Below are 17,599 nucleotides of genomic sequence, written 5' to 3' on the forward strand. Positions count from 1 at the left end.
ATTAACTTACAATTATAAGTGTTATCAAATGAAAGAGCAACTCAAACAGTTTTGTACACACGCATGCTATGCATTGTTTCCTCTGTCTGCCGTTAGAAAGAGCAAGTAGCAAAGATGGAGACTAGAGACCAGAAAGCTTTGTGTGTTTTAATTTTGCAAAGACTGAATCTGTAGTTACAGTGCAACCGTCTGTGTGAATTGAATGTTTTGTGCCATATGGCTGAAAGTTTATGGGCCTTTCTCACCTATTGACTCAATGTGTGCCATGTGACGAATGAAGCTCAGATCGAACACTTGAAGCAAAAACTGTTTGAGGTGTTCTTTTATATGATGTATTGTTTATAATTGTGCGTAAAATGTAATTAGTACTACGAAGACTTAATTCCCCGATATTCATTTTGAAACACCCTGCATTTCCCAACATCAGTATTGGAACTAAGATGTAAAAAGGAGAGATTGTGATTGTTTACAAAAACGAAATTATTATTAGTCAAGACTATAATTACTACAACAACACAAGTTAGTAGTCAAAAAATGTAAATAAATGTACACTCGTAACCCTTTCGGACCCAGGTGGCCAAAGTGGCACATACGGGTGTGTCACTTTTTAAATCCGCTTCTGTATGGTTACTAATTAAGATATCGGTATATATCTTTTTGCCAAATATGGTTGGTCCATAGTTTATCATTTTAGTTTCTTTTTCTTCTGTGTGTCGAATTTCCTTCTCAAATTTCATCCCAGTCAAAAATTCGAGAATTTTCGAATTTTCTTTATTACTTTTCCCCTGTAGCTTCATTCGTTGTAGAGAGACCTCCTTAAGACTAGTCGGGTAGATACGTCAGATGGATACCTAATTGTTGACATCAATTGGACGGGCTTGCGCGCAGTGTTGCCAACTACGGAAATTAAAATCTCCTTACATTTGGGCAAAAATTCGAAATTTTTGTTACAAACCGTACCTATACGTCCGAATGCAAGTCAACTTACGCCAGTCGAACATTTGTCCTTACTGAACAAACTCGGGTACATATCGTTACAGTGGGGTAATTAGGGGACGCACGAAATATTCGGATTTAGGTTCTAACTCTTGATTTTCCCCTACTTTTCTGTTTACCGAAATATATTTTTGGTAATTAAAAGCATTGTTTCCTAAATATCGCCATTATTCTTGTAGGATATATTAGTAATGTACTAGTGTTTATTTTAAGATAGTTTTCGTCTGTCTGGTAGCAGTGTTGCCAGCTACGGAAAATTTTAATACAAGATGTTAGGGGAAGATTACTTTTTTTGTCTATTATATCCCTCTTGTTGGCTACATAGGAACAAAAGTACCAGTATCTGAAAGTCTTGTCTTTGCCCTTCACAACGCACTATAGAAAGTTTCAATAGAATAGTTAGGGGAAGTACAGTTGAGGTTTACAGTAGACCTTGTTCTCTAAGTGGAAAGATAACTGTGATTTTTTTTAAGGTAGAATGAAATATTTTTTAATGACCTGCTTACTTTATTAGATATCGTCACAATACTTGTAGGGTATATTATAGGGATACCAAAGCTTCTTTTAAGATAGTTTGTGTATGTCTGCTAGCATTGTTGCCAGCTACAGAAAATTTTAATTTCCGATTTTAGGGGGAAATTTTGGTAAATTTCCATTTTTGTCTCTATTATTTTCCTCTTGTAAGCTACATTCGAACAAACGTACCACTGTCTGAAAGCCTCGTCCTTAGCCTACACAGCGCACCATAAAAAGTTTCGGTAGAATAATTAGGGGAAGTACAGTTGAGGCTTATAATAGACCATGTTCTCTAAATGGTAAGAAAATTGTGCATTTCTAAGTTAGAATGATTTTTTTTTTTTTTTTTTTTTTTTTTACATTTCATGCTTACTTTGTTAGATATCGCTATGATACTTGTAGGATATATTCTTAGGGTACCAAGGTTTACTTTCAGATAGTGTACGTCTGTTTTGTGGCAGTGTTTCCAGCCAAAACAATTAATTCCCGATTTTAAGTGAAAAATTCTGCAAATTTCCCTTTCCCCTCTATTATTTCCCTCTTGCTCGCTATGTTGGAACAAATGTACCACTACCTGAAAGCCTTCTCTTTAGCCTACAGAACACACCATAAAAAGTTTCAATAGGATAATTAGAGAAGCTGTAGCCCCGGCACATCTGTTGATTTTTGCTTCTGAGGCGTAAAAAGTGTCAAAATTTCATGTGTATGGAAACAGACAATTTTTCTTTCTCTCTTTGAATGGAAGCCAGCGACTTCAGGTTTTCACTGTACCTTGTCAACGCACCAAAGAATTTTTCTAGGTGACTTAGACCCATATGGCAACAGTGGTGCTAGATACAAAAAATCTTGAAATTCGGTTAGGGATTTTTTGTAAATTTTCACCCCTACATTTCCCTCAGTAATTTCCCACCCGCTCGCAACACTGCAATGTAACGTACACCAAAAAATAGCCACATTCCTTTTCTAAAAAACAAGGTCTTAACCATATCAATAGGGTAAATGGTTTTTGAGCAATAAGTCACTAACTGACAAAGTAGGAAAACGCCAAAAATGATCTGGGTCCGAAAGGAATAATCACACGATTTTGCTCGTATAGGTACAAGGAAACAAACAATTTGTAAGTTACGGGGGCTTCGACTCAAGTTCTATTGATTATTTCAATAATCTTCAACATAAATCAATAAATAATAGCTGCCAGAAAAAAAACAGATATTTGAAAAAAAACATGAAAAAGAACGATGTTTTTTATTGAAAAAAAAACTTCACAGAAAAAAAAAACGTTTTTTTACAACACTAGTACCATGATAGTATACAACATAAGGAATGACCTTTCCTTTTTTAATGGGTGCCCAAGCTTCACTACTTGTAAGATATGCCTAAATCACAACTTTTCGTAATCTGTTTATATTTTTAACAGATCCAACACTCCACTGGTTCCCAAACTGGGGAGGCTACCTCTGATATACATGAAAGAAAATGAAGACGGCACAGATTATTGAAATACCATTAATTGTAAAAACTTTTTTGCACTCTAAAGGCGTCAGATTTTTCTTTTCAACCACGATTAGCTAATCCTTGTATTAATCAAACTTCCAATTAAATATTGAGATTTTGTCTTACTGTTTCCAATATGTACTCTATGGGACAGAAACATTGACATTACGCAAAAGTGATTAAAAAATTGCACGCTTTCGATACATGGGCATGGAGAAAAAAGAGAGAATTAGCTGTGTTGAAGGGACAACGAATGAGAAGGTGTTAAAAAAAATAGCAGTAGGGAAAAACGAAGAACTTTAGATATTGTTAAGAGAAAGAAGAGGAACTGGTTAGGATATTGGCTCAGGAGGAACTGTATTATGAGGGACGTACTGGAGGGTATTGTGGAAGCAAAGAGAGGGAGGGAGCGAAGGAGGCTAGTTGAAGGAAGGTATTAAAACAGAAAATTGCTACATTAAGACGAAGAGACTTGCTGAGGACCACTGAACGTCGAAGCCTCTCAGTTGCAGCAAGTAACCTGCCAATAATGGCAGAATAGCTATTATGAAGACGATGATATATTTAGCAATATTGACTAAAAAAGAGAGAAAATTAAAATGATAATTATTATAATCAAATCTCTTAATATTTTAGAATATTTTGAGTGTAAATTGAAAACGATTCAACTGTCTGTGTCTTTTGTGTAAATTCAATCTATACAAATACTTTTGACCTGTATTGGAAACACAAAATAACGGCAACAAACTCCAAGTTATTTGAAGTCTCACTTGTGAATATGGATTACTAGCATCAATTACCCACTTCGTTGGGTTAAACTTTTTTTTTAAAAAAAAAAGTAATAATAATATATTTCGTTAGTCAGTCACTTTTAACTATTAGTAAAGCGCTCTCTGATATCGGTCATTTTCGATTATTTTTATATTTCTCTCCCCTCCTCCTCCCCAAGTTGCGGGGCTGAATTTGAATTTAAATGTCATCAGAAGTGGCACTGTTCGTCTCAGAGACCACAAAAACGAAGGATTCGGCACTAATATTTGGCCATTTTTGATCATTATTATGTATCTCCCTCTCCCCAAGTCACGAGGCTGAATTTGGTCGTAAACAGTATCGGAAGTGTCAGTATTCAACTCAGCGAACTGGAAAACTATGGATTCGACAATAATATTTGTCATTTTTGATCGTTTTTATATATATATCTTCTCTTCTCTCTGCCAAGCTACGAGGCTGAACTTGGATTTAAATAGCATCGGAAGTGTCACTGTTTATCTCAGCGCCCCTAAAACTATAGATTCCATTTTAATATCGGTCATTTTAGATCAGTTTTAAATATCTTTCATTCCCCTTCCCCTAAACTGCACCGCCAAAGTGATATGACAGAAACCACCTCAGGTCCGATCCTCATCTATGTTGAAAATTTGATTGAGATCGATTGGCTGGTTCAAATCAAGAGTGATGAAGTCACAAAGACAGCACTTATATTTTTAATTGATATATATATATATATATATATATATATATATATATATATATATATATATATATATATATATATATATATATATATATATATATATATATAACGTACGTACTATGTTACAGGGAGGAAAATTAGAAAATCTTAAAGAAGAAATGAAACAAAATAATTTAGATTTAGTAGGCGTTTGTGAAGTTAGATGGGAAGGTAATGGGGTATTGAACAGCGAAGGATATAGAATGTTTTACTCAGGTAATGAAAAGGGCGGGCATAATGGCGTAGGAATAATTCTTGGAAAGCGCTTAACGGAGAAGGTAGTGAAAGTAGAATTTATTGATGATAGAGTTATGATGTTAAGACTTAAAGGGAAAACGAAGGATCTAGTGGTGATACAGACATATGCACTGACGACTTCGCATGCAAATGAAGAAGTAGAGGAAAATTATGAGAAAATAGAAGAAATTATAGATAGGGAGAAGAAGGGTGCATGCATAATTCTAATGGGAGATTTCAATGCAGTTGTGGGAGAAAAACAGGAAGGTAGTATCGTAGGCAAATATGGTTTAGGCGAAAGAAATGAAAGGGGAGAGGGACTGGTGAATTTTTGTAGACAGAATTCACTAGTAATTGGGAACACTTGGTTCAATCAGCACAAGAGAAGAAGATAAACATGGAAATCACCAATAGACGGCGGAAGATATCAGATAGACTATGTTATGATTCAGGACAGGTATCGGAATAGCTTAAAGAACGCGAAGATCCTTCCCGGGGCTGATATGTTCTCTGATCATAATCTTGTGCTGGCCGAAGTAGATATTCAACTGAAAAATGTAGGCAGAAGAAAAGTAGGTAACAAAGTGTTGAATACTGAAAAGTTGAAAAACGAGGAAATAAGAAATCTTTTCGTTAAAAAATTCGAAGAAAAATGTTCAAACGAGGAAAGCATAGGCGCAGGTAGTAACGCACGGTGGGAACATATTAAACGTTGCTTACAGCAGGCTGCAGAAGAAGCAGTAAATTACCGCGAACACAAAACTGCTAAAAAACCATGGGTTACAGAGCACATGTTGCAGAAAATGAGGGAGAGGAAGATGTGGAAAGAGGTTGATACAGAAGAGGGCAGAAAGATGTACAGAAAGTTAAATAATGAATTACGGAGAGAAACAGACAGAGCGAGGGAAGAGTTTTACAAAAGAAAATGCGAGGACATAGAAGAATTAGAAAGAGTTGGGAAATATGAGGAAATGTACAAGGAGGTGAAATCTATGGAATTTCGGAGGAAACAAGGGGGTATTATGATGGCAGTAGAAAATAAGAATGGGAAGGTAGTCAGCGAGAGAAATGAGGTCATAGGAAGGTGGAAAGAATACGTTGAAGACTTATATGAGAGTAGGGATAGACCGTGTAGCCTAAATGTTGAAGTAGAAAATGAAGTAGGCGAGGATGATAAAGGATTTAGTATTCTTTGGGGTGAGTTTGAAAAGGCTACATCCGAGATTAGGAATGGAAAGGCAACCGGAATAGATAACATACCAATCGAATTCATTAAAAATATAGGAGACAAGGGAAAGAAAGAATTGTTGCGACTATGCAATGAAATATATGAAACAGGAGAATGGCCAAAAGACTTTCTGAAAACGATCATGATACCGATGGCTAAGAAATCGAACCCAAAGAGATGTGAGGATTATAGAACTATTAGTCTCATATCTCATGCAGCTAAAATTCTGCTCCGAATACTGAATAGAAGGTTATATGGAAGAACAAATAAAGATGTTGAGGAGGAGCAGTTCGGGTTCAGAAGAGGCAAGGGCACAAGAGATGCTATTGGATTATTAAGGGCGATCGGTGAAAGATTTATAGAAAAAGGGAAAGAGGTGTATGTTGTATTTATTGATCTAGAAAAGGCTTTTGACCGCGTGAATTGGGAATTGTTGTTGGGAGTTCTAACAAAGATAGGGTTGGAATGGAAAGATAGAAGAGTCATAAGAAACTTATACATGAACCAACAAGTAAGTGTTAGGATAGGGGAAGAACTGACGGAAGAGAGTGCAATTGGAAGGGGAGTTCGACAAGGATGCTGCCTCTCGCCAACACTATTTAATGTCTATCTAGAAGAGATAGTGAAAAAGAGCCTACATGATGATGATGGCATTTCGGTAGGAGGTAGAATGATTAGATGTATAAGATTTGCAGACGATATGGCGCTTCTTGCAGAATTTGAAAAGAAAATCAATAAAATGTTAGAAAAAATGAGAAAGGGCTTTGAAGAATATGGGATGAAAATAAATGTTAGAAAGACAAAAGCCATGGTGATTGTAACGAAGGGGTCTGTGTCAAATATAAAAGTAGGAGGGAAGAAAATAGAACAAGTGAATAGTTTTTGATACCTGGGTAGTATTCTTAGTAATGACATGAAGTGCGAACGTGAAATAAAAGCAAGGATAGGAATGGCGAAAGAAGCCTTTAGGAGGAAGAAAAGTCTGTTTTGTGGGACCTTGAATAAAGAGTTGAGAAAAAGACTCATAAAATGCTTCGTGTGGAGTGTTGTACTGTATGGGGCGGAAATGTGGACATTACGTAAAGGTGACGAAAATCGACTGGAAGCCTTCGAAATGTGGGTGTGGAGAAGAATGGAAAGAATTAGTTGGGTAGAGCGGAAAACGAATGAGAGAGAATTAGAAATGGTGGGTGAGAAAAGAACACTTTTAGATATTGTTAGGGAGAGGAAAAGGGACTGGTTGGGACATTGCCTAAGAAGAGATTGTATCATGAGGGACGTCCTAGAGGGTATGGTGGCGGGAAAGAGAGGGAGGGGACGAAGGAGACTACAATTAATGGATGATATTAAAACAGAAAGATCATACGCGAAGACGAAAAGGTTAGGGGAGGACCGTGGAGCATGGAAGCTTCTCAGCTGCGGCAAGTGACCTGCCAATAAAGGCAGAATACCTATGATGATGATATATATATATATATATATATATATATATATATATATATATATATATATATATATATATATATATATATATATATATATATCCCTCCTCTCCCTCCCCTACGTTGCACCGTCAAAGTAAAATGATAATAATCGCTCCACGCCTGAACTTCGTCTATGTTGAAAATTTGGTCACGGGCATAGGCGCAGGCATAATTCCACTTGGCATAAGACCGGCTTCGATAAAATTTCACGCTTCCCTTCGTTCATTCCTTTTTCGTACGGTAATATAAACCATAAAGGCTCTGAACCGACCAGGTTTTTTTCTGAAAAGACTGACATTTCACAACAAAATAATTCCAACAAATTTGTCTGGCGCTAATTCAATGGCCATTAGAGATAGAAAGTTGAAGGTTGAATCTTTGAGATAAATAAACCAATAAGGAAAAAGTGGACGCTGAGCAAAAGTCACTCTCTCTCTCTCTCTCTCTCTTTCACACATACACACATATTATATATAAAATTTCCATTCAATTATCTATACAAGCCGGCTATGAGTCTTGTTTTGGCCACGGGTGCAGTCCGAACTATCCTTTCCTCCTACCAATTTTACAATAGCCTACCGAAGGACCACACAGATGTTATCAAAACTATTTTGCTATTGTTTCTTTGTGTGCTTTGGCAGAAACTTCTTTAGATATCGAAGCTCGCTCACTTATGTTACTTGCGGACACGTTGAGAAAAGCAATTTAGTAATAAACCAAGCTTTCTGTCTAAAATATTAGTTTTTTTCCGCATTGAGAAGCAACTTAACTCGTCGCGCTCTTGAGTTTGTGCTCAATTACAGGTGGAAAAGATTGAAGCTCCGACCACAGCGGCTCAAGAGATCCTGTGAATCTGAACATTTTGCAAACGGCTTCGGTTTCGGGAAGACTAAAACGTCGTGGGATGGATTTTCAGCAATGAAGTATCTTTCATTTAGTTGGTTGTGTGATTTGTTGTGTGGTGTGGCAGACAAGAAAGCTGTAAATATTTTTGAATTTTGAAAATTTTAATTGAATCTTAAACGTACGTATAAGTGTGTAGTGTATGGAGATACGTCGAGTAGTTATCTCCAGATATGACAAAAAGTATAGTCGCTTTTTTAAAATTGCCAATGACCATGTGAGTGCTAAGTTGCTCTCTGGTATAGGCTATAAAAACGTATATATTTCAACAGGGACGTACGCAGAGGTTAGGATTTGAGGGTCCGGACCGCCCGAATGCTGATTTTTGTGCAAATTTAGTCTAATTCTAGGAACAAGTTTACAAATTTTAACATAATTTATCCTCAAATTGGATTTGTCCCCCAAAATACCTTTGACTCTTCCGAAATAAATAGGGGGCACGGTGGCTTAGTGGTAGAGCGTTCACCTACGGTGCTTGAGGTCCTTGGTTCGATCCCAGCTCGCGCCGTGTGAACTTTGTGGTGAACAAATACTGCTCGTTCGTTTTCTCGGGGTTCTCCCGTTTCCTCCCGTTTTCTTCATTCCACCGTTTCATTAATTTCTCATTATCACCTTTTCCTTTAGGCTAACCGGCATTAGCGCGGGATGTAAAACTTAAAGATTTTATTTCATTTTTCCTTCTGAAAAATTTTTTTGGGAAGTGCTTATATTTTAATTGTTTTATAAAAATGCAGTTCTACTCAAAAGCGTAGGGTTTGAAGTCTAAACCTTGGGAGCTAATTGTGCTATATATTGTGCTCATTATTATTATTATTATTATTATTATTATTATTATTATTATTATTATTATTATTATTATTATTATTATTATTATTATTAATAATAATATTAATAATAATAATAATAATAATAATAATAATAATAATAATAATAATAATAATAATAATAATAATACCTTGAAAGGCATGTAACCAACTTTTCAATTTTTTAATCATTATGAACGTGAGGTCCGGCGTAACTGCACCTTTATTATTAAAAAAACACTACTTATATATATATATATATATATATATATATATATATATATATATATATATATATATATATATATAGATAGATAGATAGATAGATAGATAGATAGATATAGATAGATAGATAGATAGATAGATATAGATATATACATGATCGAAAATTGCAGTCGAATCCATACTTTTCGGGGTCCCTGAGATGCCGTTTAAATCCACAAATTCAGTCCCATTAGTACTCCTAAGAGGGGACGGGAACAGATAAAGGTAATTAAAAATTACCAAAATTAATGTCGAATTAATAATTTTGGGGCTCGATAAGTTCATTGGTGACAGTTTTGGTTCCCTTTATGTCCAAAATGAAAGTATTCTCCCCGTGCAAGCTATTCGGCTAGTCTGTAATAATAACGAACGGAAGTTTCACATATTCAACCCTTTAATATATTTCTTGCTGCTTAAATTCACTCACTTGTGCGCTATATGTGTATATGTGTGTAAATAAGATCATCTCTCTTTTTGAGTTATTCGAAAAACACAAATAATAAAGAGGGAGGATTTTACCAGAAATCCGAAAACTAAAAAAGTAAAATTAAAACCTGTTGCTTTAAGTATTTTTCCTGTTAGCAAAATACATTGTATAATGGTGCAAACATGTTACAGCAAGTAAAATTACTAGCATCAGATGAAGAAATAGTTTTTAAATTATATTTTCCGTTTTTTGCTAATATTTCCAAACATTATTTTTCTATTAATGGGTTCAAATTTTTGAAAATGTTACCGACCTCGATAAAATTTTCAAGATAGATGAGGTTCGGGATGGATTTTATCATTTCACTTTAAAGTGCAACTTCAGAGAAGGGGAGAGGAGAAAATGACAGATATTAGTGTCGAATCGATAGTTTTCGGGGTCGCTAAAATGAACAGTGACACTTCCGGCCGTTTAAATCCAAATTCAGTCATATTAGTACTCTAAGGGGGGATGGTGACATATGTAAAGATAATTGAAAATTACCGATATTAATGTCGAATTCATAGTTTTGGGGCTCCGTAAGTCCGTTGGTAACAGTTTTGGTGTCCTTTGTGTTCAAAATCAAATCTATTCTCCCCGTGCGAAGAACGGGTATTCTGTTAGTCTGTAATAATAACGAACGGAAGCTTCATATACTCAACCCTTTAATATATTTCTTGCTGCTCAAATTTCTCATGTGTGCGGTATATGTGTGTATGTGTAAAGAAAATCATCTCTCTTTTTGAGTTATTCGAAAAATATACAAAGAATAAAGAGGGATTTTACCACAAATCAGAAAACTAATAAGTAGAATTAAAACCTGTTACTTTAAGTATTTTTCCATTAGCGAAATACATTGTATATACAGTAGGACGTCGATAATCCGAACGTCAAAAATCCGAACGCGGGCCCTAGAAGCTTTCTTAACGCTAGCGATAAACAAACAATAATGTGTCCGTCGACGTTGTGTGAAATCAGTGTTTTTAGAAAAGTACATTCATATGTAATTGTTTGTCATACATATTTTTATTTTTATTTTCTCTTAGGCCTATAAGTTTTAAGTGTGACGTACAAGATCAGTGTAATTTAGCGTACGAGCAGGTTCTTCAGAATAGGGATGCATTCGAGTCGGGTCGAGTCGAGATTTAAGCCTGTCTCGACTCGACTCGAGAAAATGTTGTCTCGACTCGTGTCTCGACTCGAAAATATGTTGCTGTCTCGACTCGTGTCTCGACTCGACAGTCTCTGTCTCGACTCGACTCGAATTCGAGTCGAGACGTCTCGAAATTCGAGTCGAGACAAAATATACGAGTTAAAATATACACACACATCAGCCAGACCGTTATGACTACCTACCTAATTGTTAGTATATCCACCTTTTGGCATGAATAACAACGGCAGCGCGTCTTGGCATGGTCGCAATGTTCCTCGGTGGGTCGCTGGAGAGAGTTGGCACCACATATGCACACACAGGTCATCTAATTCCCGTAAATTCCGGAGAGGGGGTGATGCACCCTCACGTCACGTTCAATCACATCCCAGATGTGATCGATTGGGTTCAGATCCGGAGAGTTTGGGAGCCAGCACATCACTTGGAACTCGCTCCTGTGTTCGTCGAACCACTCCATCACACTCCTGGCCTTGCGACATGGTGCATTATCTTGTCGAAAAATGCCACTACCGATGGGAAACATGGCCGTCATGAAGGGGTGTACGTAGTCTGCAAGCAGCGTGCGATACCTCGGCCGTCATGGTGCCTTGCTCAAGCTCCACTAGACACATAGTTAGATGCTCATCTGAATGTTCCCCAGATAATAATTAAGCCGCAGCCAGTTTGTCTCCGTCCCGCAGTACAGATGTCAAGGAGCTGTTCCCTATGAACACTACGGATTCGCACCCTCACATCGTCATGATGAAGAAGATATCGGGATTCATCAGACAATGCAACGCTCTGCCATTGTGCCAAGGTCTAGTGGCGATGGTCACGTGTTCATTTTAGTTATAGTTGCCGATGTCGTGGTGTTAACATTCGCCATCGATAGGAGTCTGTGTTCAGACTAGTGTTGTGAAGGTCTGTGAAAAAAACGAAAATTTTGGGTTAAAAAACCAGTTTTTTTACTGTTATTCCGAGCTGGGGAAAAAACGGAAAATTTGGGTATTATCAGAATCATCATTTAATCACAGAATCATTTTAGTTAATATGTTAAATCAAACATATATTTCATAGAGATATCTTGATTGTTCTATGTAAAATTCCGGAAATTTTGAAACCATTAGAAAAAATCGTTTGTTCGGAAATATTGGCAAAAACAGGAAAATGTATTTAAAAAACTATTTGTTAGGCTGATGCTAGTAATCTTACTTGCTGTAACATGTCTGCAACATATACAGTGGGAAGTCGAAAATCCGAACTAATTGGGACCACAGGTATTCGGATTTTCAAATTGTTAGGATTTTCGAAAATGACCAAGAAAATGCCATTTAGGCTTACATACTGTACGGTATGTTCTTCTATCGATACAGTGGTTATTCAGTACATACAGTAATTACAATACCGTACGTAAGGCTACTTACATTTAATGTTTATGCAGAACTTGCTTGTACTCTAAATAACACTGTTCTTGTAAGTCACACTTAAAACTTATAGGCCTAAGAAAAAATAAAAATAAAAATACATGACAAACAATTACATATAAATGAAATTTTGTAAAAACACTGACTTCACATAACGTCGATGGACACGCTATTGTTTGTTTATCGCTAGCGTTAAGACAAAATGTAAAAAGCTTCTAGGGACCGCATTCGGATTTTTGACGTTAGGATTATCGACGTCCTACTGTATATACAATGTATTTCGCTAACGGAAAAATACTTAAAGCAACAGGTTTTAATTCTACTTTACACATATATACCGCACAAGTGAGTAAATTTGAGCAGCGAGAAATATATTAAATGAAAGTTCCGTTAGTTATTATCACAGACTAGCAGAATATCCATTCTTCGCACGGGGAGAATACGTTTCATTTTGGACACAAAGGGCACCAAAACTGTCATTAATGAACTTGTGGAGCCCCAATACTATGAATTTGACATTAATATCGATAATTTTCAATTATCTTTACATGTCACCATCCTCCTTAGAGTACTAATGGGGCTGAATTTGTGGATTTAAACGGCATCTTCTGCTCATCTCAGCGAGTATGGATTCGAGGCCATTTTCGATCATATATATATATATATATATATACAGAGGCGGATCCAAGGGGGCTATAGCCCCCCTTCACACTCAAGTATACACTGCATAAAATGGGCTTCAATCCTGCTTTACACTGGATAAAACTGCAAACTATGGTTTAGCCCCTCCCTTGATCATATCCTGAATCCGCCACTATATATATATATATATATATATATATATATATATATATATATATATATATATATATATATATATATATATATATATATATATATACTGTATATAATGCTAAAAAAAATTAGGGGTTCAGCTGAAATATCACACAAGACCTTAAGATAGTGTATGAATAAGCTTGTGTTTGACTCATATATATCATACAAGAAGAAATGCTTTAAGATACATTAGAAAAATGGGGCACATACTGGTGTTGGGGCACGGAAAACCTTGTTCACATGGCTCATGACACAAGACGGTTATGTGTGCATCTCTCGAACTGCCCATAAACAGGCAAAGCAACAACACTGATTGTTCCTTAATATGTCATATGATCACTTCGAATAGCCAACAGAGCCTCGCACCTGCGTGGCATGGATTCAATCAGATTATCGATGAGTTCTTGGGGGATGTTGTGCCACTCATCCAGAAGAGCGACTTCCAGCTCTGGAATGGTTGTTGGATTTACTGGCCTAGCGGCAATTCGTCTGCCAAGCATATCCCAGACATGCTCAACTGGAACGAGATCCGGAGAGCATGCTAGCCACTTCATCCGAGCGATACCCTCAGCATCTCATCCACTAACCGAGTTCTGTGAGGACAAGTATTGTCATCCATAAAAAGGAACGAATAACCAATGGCACCAGCATAAGGAAGAACAAGAGTTTTCATGATCTCATCCCTATATCTGAGAGCCGTCAAAGAGCCATTTCGGATGATGTGGAGCTCAGTACGCTCACCAATGCTGATTCCTGCCTACACCATCAGTCCACCACTATGATACTGGGATCTTTCTCGCACAAACATGGAATTGTGTCTTGTTCCACACTCTCTCCAGATGAAAACACGTCGATTATTAGGCTCTACACTGAATCGAGACTCGTCAGAGAACAAAACATTGCCCCATTCATTGCGTCCCCAACCACGATGTTCCTCCGCCTACGCTCTTCGATCAACACGGTGTCGTGAAGTTAATGGGACACACACCATAGGCCTACGTGCGTAGAGACCACCTTCTCGAAGGCGATTGCGGACCGTTTGAGTAGATATTATGCGTCCTGTTGTTGTTCGGAAGGCTCGCGGTAGCAGAGTTGTATTCTGGTTTCGACGGGCTGTTAACAACAGATAACGATCGTCTCTGGCTTTAGTTGCTAGTGGACGGCCCTGTCCTTGTCTTCTTCGAACACTTCCAGTTGTTTGAAATCGATTCCACAATCGGGAAATCACACTTTGTGCCACTCCTATGGCATGTGCCACCTCCCGCCATGACTGACCAGCTTCCAACCTCATTGGGGGCCGCGGGGTTGGAATATATAACTCGTAGGGTATGATGCTTTACTTTTTCAAAAATTTCAGTACTTCTAGTGAAATGAAATCTTTAATTTTACGTCCTACGGTTATGCCGGTTAGGCTAAAGGAGACGGTGATGATGAGAAATGAATGAAATGGTGGAATGAAGAAAGTGGGAGGAAACGGGAGAACCCCGAGAAAACCCACGAGCATGGTGTTTGTCCACCACAAAGTCCACACGGCGCGATCTGGGATCAAACCAGGGACCCCATGCACCGGAGGTGAACGTCCTACCACTGAGCCACCGCGCCCCCACAGTACTTCTTGTGTACCCCTATAAATGCAATAAAGAACTAATGGCCATGTTTTTTTTTTTTAACAAAAATATTCAATTAGAACTGGACAATTTACATAAAATTTGGAATCGACAAATGAAAACGGCACGTTTCTAGCACTTGTGGGTTCGAGGTCTCATTGTTGAAAGGATTGGAGACAAACATATAAAGTTTTCTGTGAGGAGAAACATATACGCGTAAATCTAGTATTTTAATATATAGATAATAATTGGAATAATTTTATTTTCGAGTGCTATTTTTTAATATTCGCAATATTGAAATTTTTGAACTTAAATTTTTCCCGTGTTTGAAAAAAAAAGATATCATTACTAGTAAAATTAACCTAATACAAACATTTATTTTTTTTCAATTTTTCCAGAAAATCGAAAAAAACGTTTTTTTAAAATACAGGTTCAAAATTTCCAGAAATTTGACAAAACTAGTTCAGATACACTTGTACTTTGCCCAGCATTAAACTCTGATCTTAGTTCCGACGCAGTTCGCCGCCTGTTCTGTTTTACCAATCTGCCCAGACTAGAACGTTCGACATCTGTAATGAGGTGGGGGCACCCAACCCCTCGACATTTGGACGTCTTTTCCCCTTGGTTTCGCCACTTGCTGAAGACAATCACCACGGCACTCCTCGAACACCTGACAAGTCCTGCAGTTTCCGAAATACTCGTGCCGAGTGTTTCTGAGCGAGCACTTTCTTCAAAATAATATTAAAAATTATAGAAAAATTTTCGAGACATTCGAGTCGAGTCGAGATTTTTAGCAGCTGTCTCGACTCGACTCGAGTCTCGACTCGAAAATTCGAGTCGAGAAATACGTTTGTCTCGACTCGTCTCGAATTTTACAAAGTGTGTCTCGACTCGAATCTCGACTCGAATTCGAGTCGAGTCGAGTCGAGATTCGAGACATGTCTCGACTCGTGCGCATCCCTACTTCAGAAACATTAAATGTAAGTAGCCTTACGTACGGTATTGCAGTTACTGTATGTACTGAATAAGCACTGTATCGATAGAAGAGCATACCGTACAATATATATAAGCCTAAATGGGATTTTCTTGGTCATTTTCGAAATCCGAACAATTTGAAAATTCGAACTACCTGTGGTCCTAATTATTTCGGATTTTCGACTTCCTACTGTATATGCTGCAGACATGTTACAGCAAGTAACATTACTAGCATGAGACCAAGAAATAGTTTTTAAACTATATTTTCTTGTTTTTGCCAATATTTCCGAACAAATGATTTTTCTAATGGATTCAAAATTTCTGGAAATTTTACATAGAACAAGGAAGATATCTCTTTAAAATATATGTTTGATTTAACATATTAACTAAAATTATTCTGGCCCCGTTATTTTAACACTTCCTGCCATCAAGGGGAAACTTCATAAGATTGCTCAAGGTAATTTTAATGCCTCTATACTAATTAAGCTAACTAAGATTATATTTTAGTTTCTTTTGTAGCCTAACTCCATTCTTTCACGGTGCTAACTTTGAAGTATTTGATTGAGTTGTGCACAAAATTTCCCTATTCTAATTCACGAAACATAAGTAATCAATTATTTTAACTCAAAACTAGTAAATACAAAATAGTTTTAATTTTGAAAGCATAATATAATAAAATATTCGATAATTTCAATTTTACCCAAATTTTCCGTTTTTTCCAAGCTCGGGAAGAACGTAAAAAAGTGTTTTTTAAACCCAAAATTTCCGGGTTTTCCCAGGTCACAACACTAATCTGAACACACAGTGCACCAAACACTCCTAACAATGGGCCTCCGCAGCCGACGACCCATTCATGTTCGAATGTTAACACCATGACATCGGCAACTGCGACTGAAATGAACACGTGACCATCGCCACTGGACCTTGGCACAGTGACAGAGCATTGCATTGTCTGATGAATCCCAATATCTTCTTTATCGTGACGATGGGAGTGTGCGAATCCGTCGTATTCCAACGGAACAGCTCCTTGACACCTGTACTGTGGGGCGGAGACAAGCTGGCTGCGGCTTAATTATTATCTGGGGAACATTCACGTGACCATCCATGTGTTTAGTGGAGCTCGAGCAAGGTGCCATAACGGGCGAGGCGTATCGCACACTGCTTGCAGACTACGTACACCCTTTCATGACGACCATGTTTCCTAACGGTAGTGGAATTTTTCGACAAGATAATGCACCATGTCACAAGGACAGGAGTGTGATAAAGTGGTTCCAGGAACGCAGGAGCGAGTTCCAAGTGATGTGTTGGCCCCCCAACTCGTTGGATCTGAACCCAATCGAACACATCTGGGATGTGATTGAACGTGACGTCAGGGCGCATCGCCCCCTCCCGGGAATTGACGGGAATTAGGTAACCTGTGTGTGTATGTGGTGTCAACTCTCTCCACCTACCAAGGATCATTGCGTGCATGCCAAGACGCGTCGCCGTTGTTATCCGTGCCAAAGATCGACATACTGTCAATTAGGTAGGTAATCATAATGGTCTGGCTAATGTGTGCGTATATTTTAAGTCGTATATTTTGTCTCGACTCGAATTTCGAGTCGAGACTCAAGTCGAGGCAGAAACATATTTTCGAGTCGAGACAAGATTTTCTCGAGACGAGTCGAGATAGGCTTAAATCTCGTCTCGACTCGACTCGTGC

At 37.6% G+C, this 17,599-nt stretch overlaps 1 protein-coding gene across 2 annotated transcripts in view; it reads right to left on the minus strand.

The window, feature by feature from the left end:
• LOC145660498 (spermatogenesis-associated protein 17-like) overlaps window positions 1-17,599 on the minus strand; it is a 63,718-nt gene that overhangs the window by 44,639 nt on the left and 1,480 nt on the right. The window lies entirely within an intron of this gene.

Source organism: Thermobia domestica, chromosome 9 (assembly GCF_964235325.1).
Source record: "Thermobia domestica chromosome 9, izTheDome1.hap1.1, whole genome shotgun sequence".
NCBI lineage: Eukaryota > Metazoa > Arthropoda > Insecta > Zygentoma > Lepismatidae > Thermobia > Thermobia domestica.